The 11,462-nt window shown below is 45.4% G+C and overlaps 1 pseudogene; it reads right to left on the bottom strand.

Moving 5' to 3' along the window:
• Window positions 1–291: 291 nt before the first annotated feature.
• On the bottom strand, window positions 292–3,246 carry Egfl7-ps1 (EGF-like-domain, multiple 7, pseudogene 1; annotated as a pseudogene).
• Between the last annotated feature and the right edge of the window lie 8,216 nt (window positions 3,247–11,462).

The following is an 11,462-nucleotide window of genomic DNA, read 5'->3' as shown; positions in this document are numbered from 1 at the left end:
CTCCCCGGACCCAGAACTTAACGCTCGCTTAGAGTAAGAATTCCGACCATATTCAGACTAGGGGATGCCTTTATTCTAATAAATAATATCTGGAAATGCAGTAAATGCAGTACCTACTAATAAAAGTTTTGTCTCTAAGAAACAGTTGCAGATGTCCACTTGGTACCATATCCAAGTATATTCCTTTTATTTGCTTTGTCCCAGCTTCATTATAACTAAGCTGGAGACAATCCCCACCTGGGAAGGGAGCCCTTGTACCTGGAAGACCCCACTAGGAGAGTCACACAGGACCCCGCTCCCCACTCTCAGGTCCCTGGGACCTCCCGAGAAAGGGACAGACAAGCAGAGCACCACAGGACCACCAGGAAGAACCTGTGCTCAGGCTGGAAAGGACGTAGGGAAGGACCGCTCAGTCCCTCCTGGAGGTGAGGTGCGAGCCCATCCTTTTTTCCAGGAGCAGGACCCCAGCTGCTCCTCTGAGAAGGAGACCTGCTCACTCAGTGAGCTGATGTGGCCCAGCTGCTGGACAGAGCAGGCCAGCAGGCTGCCAGGGACCATGCTCCACAGCCAGAGGGACCAGCACCAACTGCAGTTTCTGCTCTAGCATGTCAACCCAGGACTGCAGACTATGCACCTCCTCCCTCACCACGCTGCCCACTCCAGTTGTGGGGCTTGGGGGTCACCAGGGAGGGGCCTCCCCTGGGTAGGCAGAGCATCCCATCTGTAGATGGGCTTCACCCCTCCCAACACCCACAACCACTGGTTGCCCACAGTTTTGACATAGCGGGGAGGACAACTGGCCTCTCCAGAACTGCTTTCATGTACATCCGTCTGGCAAGCATCTCCCCACCATCACACAGGGCAGTGGTGGTCTGAATGGAATGAACTCCCTCGCTTTCCACACTGGGGCTGGCAGGTTGCTGTTCCACAAGCCCTACTGAGTCCACTGGTCCTCTTCCAACCAGGGCAGCAGACACAGTGCAGCCCGGTGGGAGTAGGCCCACGGCTGTGGAGATAGGCAATCTGGTAGGTTGCTGAATGTAGTTGACATGAAAATAAAGTTTATTTATAATATACAGGGGAAAAAAGCCCCATTTGCAACAGCTGTGACTTAGAGTGAAGAGCGAAGTCTACGTTTTCCAAAGCTTTCAGAGGGCGCATGAACAAAAGCGTTTGAGGGTCACTGGTGTAATGGATGAAGTCATAGTCGTTGACAGCAGTCTGTGGTGTGGCTTTGAATAAATTACTTCACTGCTCGTGGCTAAGTCCCTTTGTCTGTCTATAAATGTGAGGTAGCAGCAGTGTTCTGAGGAGTATGCTGTCATGATGACAATGACAAGAGCTTAGGACAGAGAGTGCTGTACACAGACCCAACATTACCAACGTTGAACCTGAGGTTTTAGCTGCTTATTCTCAGCGAGTTTCGGGAGCTGCCTCAGAGAGTTCCACCAGCCTGTAGTGCTCGTGAGGCAGCATCTACAGTCCCCTAGCCAGAGGAGGTACATGAGGGACATGTTGTTTCCCATCTGTGTTAAAGCCTCCAGCCACACACATGGTTACTGAGTCCAATCAAGATGTGCTGGAGGCAGAAAACAGGCCCTGGATTTCGAAGACATTATAAAAGTAATATAATTCATGTTTTGAACTGACTACATGTTAAAGTGGTATTTTAGCCACAGTATGTTATATTATTAATATTTACTTCAGGCCTAGAAAGATGGTTCACTGGGTAAGGATGCTTGCTGTTCTCCAACACCCATGTAAATGTCAAGCGTGCCTGAAATCCTAGTGTTGTGAGGGCAGAGACAGGTGAGTTCTGAAAGCTCTGTGACCAGTGGAAATTGTGAGCTTGGATTCAGTGAGACCCTGTCTCTAGGAAAGTCTGAGATGTAAGGGTGTAAAGCGATAGAGGAAGACAATTGCTGCCTTCCTTTAGCTTCCTCCTAAGTGCACACGGCTGCACATACACACACACACACACACATACACACACACACACACACACATGCACATACATACATACATATACTCACACACCACACCACACACACACACACATCACACACACACACTCACATACCACACATACACATACATACATACACTCACACACCACACACCACATGCAAACACACACACCATACTTATATACTCATACACACATATATACATACTCAACACACATACCACATGTATACACATACATACATACATACCACATGTACACACACATATACATACATACACACACATACACACACCACAAGCACACACACATATCACACACACACACACTCACATACCACACATACACATACATACATACACTCACACACCACACACCACATGCAAACACACACACCATAGTTATACACTCACACACACACATATATACATACTCATACACACATACCACATGTATACACATACATACATACACACCACATGTACACACACATATACATACATACACACACATACACACACCACAAGCACACACACATATATCACACACACACAATACACACACACACTACTGAGTTCACCTGTCTTTGTATAGTTCTGTTGTGTTTGAGATAGGGTCTCACAATGGAAGCCAGGCTTGTCTCAAGCTTATATTGTCTCAGACTCTCAACCATTCAGATTATTGGACACTATCCTCAGCTTCTTTTACTGTTTAGTGCATCTGCAGGAAAGAGTCACAATTACCATTTGAATCACAGCAGGACAGAACTACTTCACACAGTATAGAGGAGGCTGGAGTCCTTGAAAGATACAGTGTGGCTCTGTGCTCAGAATCCTCCACTGATACACACTGCACTTACCTGAAAGAAACAGTATTGCCTAAGTTTACTAGATCTTAGGTGAGTGATCAAAGCCATGCAATCAACACAGATTTCGGATGATCTTGGCCATTAATGAAGAGAGCACACACATCCCACTGGTGAGCTGGACTCCTCACCATTCAGGTTCCAGCCTTCTGACATGTCTCAAGGCAATCAACCAGACATGTTGGTGGAGAAGCAAGCTCCCCAATCTCACTCCTGCTCCCACGAGCCTCCCTCCAGCTTGGGGATGCTCATACGCTTCTTTCAATTTGCCTGCTCAGACCTCAATTCCTATCACCATTTCTTCCTTACTTTCTCACCCTCGGGGTGCTGGGGAGTGAATCTAGAGTCTCCTGAATCTGTGCTACCTACCACTGAGCGACACCTCCGCCCTGGTCCTTTCCCCCTCCGGGCTCATCGCAGCGTCAGTACACAAGTACACACCTCAGAGCTCACCATTGGCCCTTTCATGGTCTTAAAACATTTGAGGGCTGGTGAGATGGCTCAGCAAGGGAAGACGTGTGACGATCCAGCCTGACGATCTGAGTTTGGTATCTGAGGCCTACATGGTAGAAGGAAGAACAAATTCACCAACAATCTTACCTATGAACCCCGAGAGCGACAGTAACAGGCTGCCAGTCAACATGTATCCACCGGCACAACTGTGGCATGACTGTTATCGGGGTAAACAACTATTTTATGCTTGAATTTGAGGTCTACTCCACAAGAGGGAACTCATGCTTGCTTTTGACAACCTGACCAAAGGCCCCTGGCTAGGAAAGTCTTAAGGCCTGGTGAGAGAAGAAGGGTAAACTGTTGCTCTTGCTTTACAAGTGCACAAGTTGTCAAACTACCTTCTAAATACCGACACTATGCTCATAGGCTAGCGACGACGTTCTCAACCTTTGTAAGAGAAGCCTCTGATTGCAGTGGGCAGAGCAGCTAATTCGGAAACATGTAATTTGGCAAACTGAGAATAAGTGTTTGGTCCTAAATGGGACATCTGCATCATCACCCCTGAGGCTTGGAGAACGTGGAGAGAAGGGGATAAAAGTAAGTAATTGGCAGAGGACAAAGGGGTACACCATGGAAATAAATCTTCTGGACATGACGTGGCTCTTGTACTCATGAAGTCACTACAGCTGTTATTACTCATATGAGAGTCCCATAAGATTGGGTCCTGTGGAGGTTATTGACTGCTAATGGTTGCTGGGGGAGAGCCATTTCCCATTCTTCAGTGGTCTAGCCACTGGTAAGTTGCCCGTGTTCCATCCAGTAAATAACTTCTCAGGAAAGTTCATCCAAACAGCCCTAATTAAACTAGGTTGGTCACCACACAAAAGACATGAAAGTGGGAGACTTTGTGGGGAAGAATAGTTTCAATAACAGGGTTGGGAGGATAGAGAGGGTAATGGACACCTGTATTCACACACACACACACACACACACACACACACACACACACACACAGACAATTAAAAATTCACAATGTATAGTAAATATGAGTCAAATCAAAAGATATTCTACTCCTTCCCGTGTCTCTCTAAAAGAGTGGTTTAACATCATGGTTAGGGGCATGGACTGAAATCTCTGTGTGGTCACTTAGCCATGCGCTCTTGGACCAACTAGCTTAAGTTCTTTGAAAACTGGATAGTCTCTATTTCATGGGGTCATCAAAAGCTCAAATGAGTCAACAAGCCCTTCGATGAGTGCCAGGTACATAGTAAACACCTAGTAAGTGTTAACCAAATAGTGTTGTGTCCGAGTTATATAAATGGTGAATTCCTCAAAAGCAGGAACCCATGCATAAGTTATTTCCAGCCCTACTAAGATGTACAGACCACTTGAGAGCTTTCCCCCTGCCAGCTCAACCGTATCGGTTTATTAGCAGATGCAGGCGTCATTGTCTTGTTTGCTGGATTCTCCATCTGCTCCAAGTTTTGTACTAAGTGAAGACAGTTGTGGGGGTGGAGGAGGTTAGAGATCTCTGGTACAAATCCACTGTCTTTTTTGTCTTGTTCAAAAGCTGTAATTCAGGCAGAGTTTCAAAGCATCTGTGGAAGACCGTTTTCCACCTGCTTCGCAGGAACGTGTAGCATCTGTTTAGATTGCTATGTGCATTCGAGTGTTGGGTCTTTAACCATTTGCATATAGTAGCAGCCTTACTTCTGTTCTGAATTTGGTACTACTCTGTCTGTGGGCTTGTATAATTCTCTACTCACAACATGTATTAAAGAAATTGGTTTCTCCAGCGCAATTCTCTTTCTTGGTCATGGTAGGGAGAACAGCTGTGATCCCGCAGTCCCAAGATTGAATAAAGATGTCCAGTCCTGACTTCGCTGGTGATCTGTTCTGTGCATGGGTCCATTTTGCTTAATTCTTCCAGGCACTCGGCCAACGAGACAGGAAAATGTGGGTCATGAATTTCAACTCATAGATGAAGACATTGGAATGAAGAGGTGCCAGCTGAGCTGCCTGACTTTGTTAAATGGTAGTAAATGGTACCGCTTACGCCATACTCAGGTCTCCTGGTGCTCAGCGCGAGCCTCTCCATTTTATTGACAGAGGCTAGTGACAAGAATTCCCCCTTTTATACAATTTTTTATGTTTTAATTAATTAATTTAAATTATATTTTTAATTGTCTGTGTCTCCGTTGTGCTCTCTGTCTCTCTCTCTCTCTCTCTCTCTCTCTCTCTCTCTCTCTCTGTGTGTGTGTGTGTGTGTGTGTGTGTGTAGATGCGTGTAGGTGCCTTGTGGAACTCTGAGTTCCACAGTTTTCTCATCTTCTATTATGTGGGTCCTGGGGATTGAACTCAGGTTGGGCACCTTCACCCAGCGCCACCTTGACAGCCCTAATTTTTTTAACTTCGGGAGGGCTGGAAATTGAGTCCAAGACCACATGTAGGGCAGGCAAGCTCTGTACCAACTAAGCCATGCCCACAACAACCTTCTGGCCATGATTAACAGCTCAATTCTAGGAAAGACTGGGTTGTGTCTGTCAGTGGTAGCCTCTGGGCACTGTCTTGTCATCCTTTATTAAAGTCTGTGTTCAGTCTCTCCTTGTAAATGACATAGTCCTACTCCCCATTGCAGTGATGAATTACAGTATGTAAATATTTTTACATAATAGCATTTAATACTACATTCTAGGACTGAGAAACTTTGGAATTAAAAGACAACCAAGAATCATGCCTGGGGGTGGTGAGATGGTTCGTCTGGTAAAACTACCTACTAACGAGCCTAAGTTTGAGTCCCAGACCCACAAGGTGGAAGGAGAGGACCAATTCCCACAAACTGTCCTCTGATTTCCACACACACTCACATTCATACACATGTACACTCACACACATCATGATATACCGCAAACAAAATAATAAACGAATAAGATGTAACAAATGAAAGGGGAGACCCATTGCTGAGGTAACTAGAAGAAGAGGAGGACCTTCTTGATAACCCAACTCTTCATGCCTTACTTCAGGTCATGACATGGCGACTTCTGGTTTCTTTGGAGAGTCAGTTGTACCAGGGGCAGACATGTGAAGGAGTGTTTTCCTGAAGTGGACATAGGTGAGAGAAAGTTTGGCTAAAGCAAACACGTGAAAGGACACAAGATGAAGGAAGCTTTGCTACTGACACACAGGTATTGGTTCACCTTACATTGCTTTGCTGAGCGCCGCTCGTTGTGCCTTCATAGGAAGAAACAAACAAACAAACAAAAAACCTTTCTGGTGGTGTTCTGGTGGCTTGCCGCTTCTGTGGACCCAGGCTGATTGCCAGAGTGATGTCAGCTGATACAACTCTTGTGGAGCTTTGATAGGACAGACTCACATGGTGAAGTAAGACCTGAGGGAGAACATGTGATGTTTGGAGAGAGTATGAGTAGGACCTGACATGCATAGAGGGCAGTCTTGCATAACTAGCTCTCAATGCTTCTTAGTCTCACATCTTCATCATCAATGATCTTTACTTTGTTGAGAGAGCATGGCAGAGAACTTCTGGCTACCCTGATACTACTGAACTGGACTGCTGGTGTACTCGTGAAGTGTTTGTGAGTGGATCAAGCTGCCATTGCTGATTCCTGTGGACTGAATTGCTGATTTCTTGACAACTCAGATGGGGTTTGTTCCAAAGAACAATTTCTTTTTTTTTTTTTTTTTTTTGGTTCTTTTTTTCGGAGCTGGGGACCGAACCCAGGGCCTTGCGCTTCCTAGGTAAGTGCTCTACCACTGAGCTAAATCCCCAGCCCCCAAAGAACAATTTCTAAACAGATTCATTCCACCTGTATCCTAATAGCTTCTTTTCCACTACCCCTTTGGTTGGTGGTGGGCTAGAAGGGAAGTTAAAGTGTTTAAGAACTCTTATTAAAAGTAGGGTTTGAAAAATCTAAGCTTACAAGGTTAACTTAAAGATGCCCCACAAAACCCCACATAAGGCCAGACATGGTGATGCACACCTTTGATCCCAGTACTCTGGAGGCAGAGGCAGGCAGACCTCTGTGAATTCCAGGCCATCTGGGACTTCATAGTGAGATTCGGTCTCAGGAAAAAAAAATGCCCCATGTGGTAGAGCAGAAGTAATTCTGTACGTGGAACTCTTTGAAGAAAAGCAGTCCATCTGACAGAGTTTTCAGCATCAGAGTAATTTGTTATTAAATAGAGGGGAGAGGGAATGGACCAGGGGAAGGTAGGTTCAGACTCATACAGTGGGCACTAATCGGAGTTCACGGATTATTAAAAAGAAGAAAAGATGAAGAGGAGGGCATGAAAGTGGTAGGTTTGAGAAAGTAGGGGAATGGGGAGGAGGAACAGAAGGTAAATGTGGTCAAGATACAATGTATTCATGTATGAGTTTTTCAAAGTATGAATTAAATTTCAACATAGACAGACAATAGATGGCGGATGGATAGACAGACAGACAGACAGATAGACGATTCGGCCAGAGTATGTTTTGGGAATGGACTTGGAGTTGCTCATTTCATAAAGGTATTAGTAAAGGTGTAGACACAGAGCGACTACAGTCTCTTTGTAACTTGCATGCTACCATATGACTAAGATAAAGTGACAGAGACACAGTGGAGACAGTGTTGGACACTGAGACGAAGAGAAAGACAGATGAACAAAGGACCCGTTCGTTCTCTAGCCACTGCAGGTAACAGCTCAGAAAGCTGGTTACGACGTCTTCGTATTTCACTGAAAGCCTGCTCAGTGAGTGTGAACAGTAGCACGATGTATTGACTTGTCATAGGTGAAGGACAAGTGTGACACCAACATCAGAAGCGACTGGATTCTGAGGCTCCAAAGAACATGGGTCCTTCTCTCCCGGTGGTCAACTCTCCTCACTGTTCTGTTCTCTTCTTTCCTAATGCAAACATCCTTTTCTCCACCCACTCAGATGTCTGCGAGCCACACAGGCTGATGCTTTGCCTTAGTTTACAGCTTCGAATCTTCAACCAAATCCCAGCACAATGAATCTTCTGGCTTCACGTATACGTTCCCAGAGGGCTGTGATTGGCCGGCATGGATTACTAGGGTTGGTCAGCCCTCCATTAAGTCTCTACACTTGAAGCAGACGGAGATCGTAGTGCCTTATTAGTAAATTGGTGGTGAGGAATTTGGTTGGCATTAGAAAAAAAAAGGCTCCCAACTCAGGCCTGTGGAACCAGTAACAACCATGCCTAGCAAGCATATCAGTTCCCTATAGCCATCGCCACACATTGTCGTAAATTCAATTCAAAACAATACAGACTTATTTAATTCATAATCTTATTGTTCTAGAGAGCAGAAGTCCAAAGAAATTTCACCGGGCAAAAATCGTGACATGTTGCTAAGGGTGACTTCTTTCCCTAAGAGAAGAATCCATTTCTTTGCTTTTCTCCATTTGTTTTGGCTGCCTCTGTTCCTCTGCTTGTGACTCCGCCCTTGAGCGAGTGTTCAGCTCACTCTCTCCCTTATATTCAGCCTGACATGATGCTGCCAACATTCAGAGGGGATCTTCCCTCCTCAGCTAAACCTTTCTAAAACTGGGTGCACACTCAAGCGCAGAGGTGTGTCTCCTAAGTGACGTCATCTAGTCAGGTTGGCGACCGAGACTAACCAGGGGAGATGCCACACAAGTGTCGGCCACACAAGCACGAGGACCTAAGTTTGGCTTCTATGACCCACCCCACCCCCAAAATGGGTGTGTTATTACAGGTCTGTCATCCCTGTACTGAGAGGCAGAGACAGGCATTCACCGGCCAGTCAGCCTATCAAATTGATAAGCCTCAAGTTCAGTGAGAGAACCCCCCGCCCCAATATTGTAGAGAGCAATTGAGCAAGACATCTGATATCAATGTGAAACCTCCCATGCACAGCTACACCTATGTTGATGTTCTCACACAAACACATACATGTACCACATGAGGACACATATACCATGACAAGAAATGGTCAACTCATTGCAAGCAATAAGCGACTTGGTCCCCACTGAGTTGTCCCCTCTCTGGACAAAGCTCTTCGTTCACATGTCAATTCTGGCAGTACAAACCTGGATGAATCCCTGGGATATTGATCGTGTTAGGGCAAGGGCTGCAGCCCCAAGCACTCCTGAGAGGAAGTCTGTCTTGGTATTTAAATCTACTGGGGTTTCTCTCTAAGGACCACAAGCTATCCAGGCAAAGCGATTTGCCTCTTAAGGTCCGTGTCTGTTGCTTTTATAAATGACTGTTTCTTTCTCCCAACCCTGCTACCTGAGGTACTTATGTGCTTGTGTTTGGTCTCAAACCTGGGCAGTTTTTCCTGTGATATGGGTGCCCTGGTCATTGATAATAACATACAAGGTACCCCTATGTTACACTAACTTCTCAAGACCTCTGATAAAGGCCTATTTGCTAGGAAGGGCTTTTTATAAGGCTTGAAACAGGTCAACACAAGTCAGAATGTATTTACGAGTTTTACTGCTTAGGAAGGAGAGGCAATAGAATTTCTCTACCAGAGGGACAGAGCAGTCATTAGGTTGCAGCTGCCACCAAGTCACTGTATTTTAAGGGCCATTTTATCCCCTTAGAATGTTCTGGCTTTTGGATCTTTCACTTAGACTTTACTACATAACCACAGGGCTGGGGCAAGGGACCACACTTTAGAATATATCTGCTTCCCTATTTCCTGGGGTAAAGGTATTTTTTAAATTAATCTGTGTGTGTGTGTGTGTGTGTGCATGTGTGTGTGCGTGTGTGTATGCATGTGTGTATGTGTGTGCGTGTGTTTTTATGTGTGTGTGTGCGTGTGTGTGTGCATGTGTGTGTATGCATGTGTGTATGTGCGTGTGCATGTGTGTTTATGTGTGTGCATGTGTGTGTGTTTTTATGTGTGTGTGCATGTGTGTGTGTGTTTTTATGTGTGTGTGCATGTGTGTGTATGTGTGTGTGCATGTGTGTTTATGTGTGTGTATGTGTGTGTGCATGTGTGTGTGCATTCGTGTGTGTGTTTTTATTTGTGTGTGCACACGTGCGTGTGTGTGTTTATGTGTGTGTGCATATGTGCGTGTGTGTGTGCATGTATGTGTGTGTGTTTATGTGTGTGTGTGCATGCGTGCATGTGTGTGTGTCTTTTTCAGCGTATGCCCTGTGTGTGCATGAACGAGTGTGCCTAAGAAGGCCCGAGAGGATGTAGAGTGTACCTGGTTGGGTCCTCAGGTAGAACAGCGAGTGCTCGTAACCACTGAGCCATCTCTCCAGCTCCCAGGGTAGAAGTCTTAACCCAAGTAAGCACATGGTGTATTGTCAAGTGTTCTAAATAACACCATCACCTATGCACACAAGTCCCGGAAAGACGTCACCCGAACTTCACCAGCAATATTATCAAAAGTAGTTAATATTCTTGTCTGTCTGTCTGCCATCTGTCTATCTACCACTTCTGGGTCTGTTGCAATTCATTCGAGTTATCCCTGAGTATGTCCTAGAGTCAAATTATTAATTTTAAGTTTTTTCCATGTTAAGGATCAAACACAGGCTTCCCCATGACTAATTTATACTCTTATCACTTTGTGCTTGAGAACACACATACACACACACGCACACACGCACACACATAAACCACTACACCGCCTTTTCCATTATTGTGTGTCATGCCTGTGATGTGCCTGTTTGTGAACATGAGTATGCATACAGGTTCATGTGGGTGCACTTGTGTGTACAGGGGTATGCATGCGTGCGCGCGTGTATGTGTGTGTGTGTGTGTGTGTGTGTGTGTGTGTGTGTGTGTCCTTGGGTGTTATTCCTCAGGTTCTACCCTCTTATCTTCGGAGACATTATCTCCACTGGCCTGTAACTCACCAGTTAGGCTCGGCTGGATGCTCAGAGAGCTGCAGGGAGGTGCTTGTCTCTGCCTCCCCAGTGACGAGACTGTAAGCTCACCAGCTACTACGACCCGTTTTCGTTGTCATTGTTTTTCCACTCGTGGGTTCTAGGGAGGTTGAACTTAGTAAAGGCCATACCGAGCTCTTGACGGAATGATTGCTCCCCTGGCCTCTTCCCATCATGCTTTAATATAAGAAAATGTATATTTCATATCCGACTTCAAAGTGTTTGATGATATTCGGTTAAAATGATGTTTCTTTTGTGCCACATTTAGTTTCTTACATGTATTTATTTGTGT

The sequence above is a fragment of the Rattus norvegicus genome, chromosome 18 (assembly GCF_021556685.1).
Source record: "Rattus norvegicus strain SHRSP/BbbUtx chromosome 18, alternate assembly SHRSP_T2T, whole genome shotgun sequence".
NCBI lineage: Eukaryota > Metazoa > Chordata > Mammalia > Rodentia > Muridae > Rattus > Rattus norvegicus.
The sequence above is the reverse complement of the archived record's forward strand: the minus strand, read 5'-3'. Positions and strand labels throughout refer to the sequence as shown.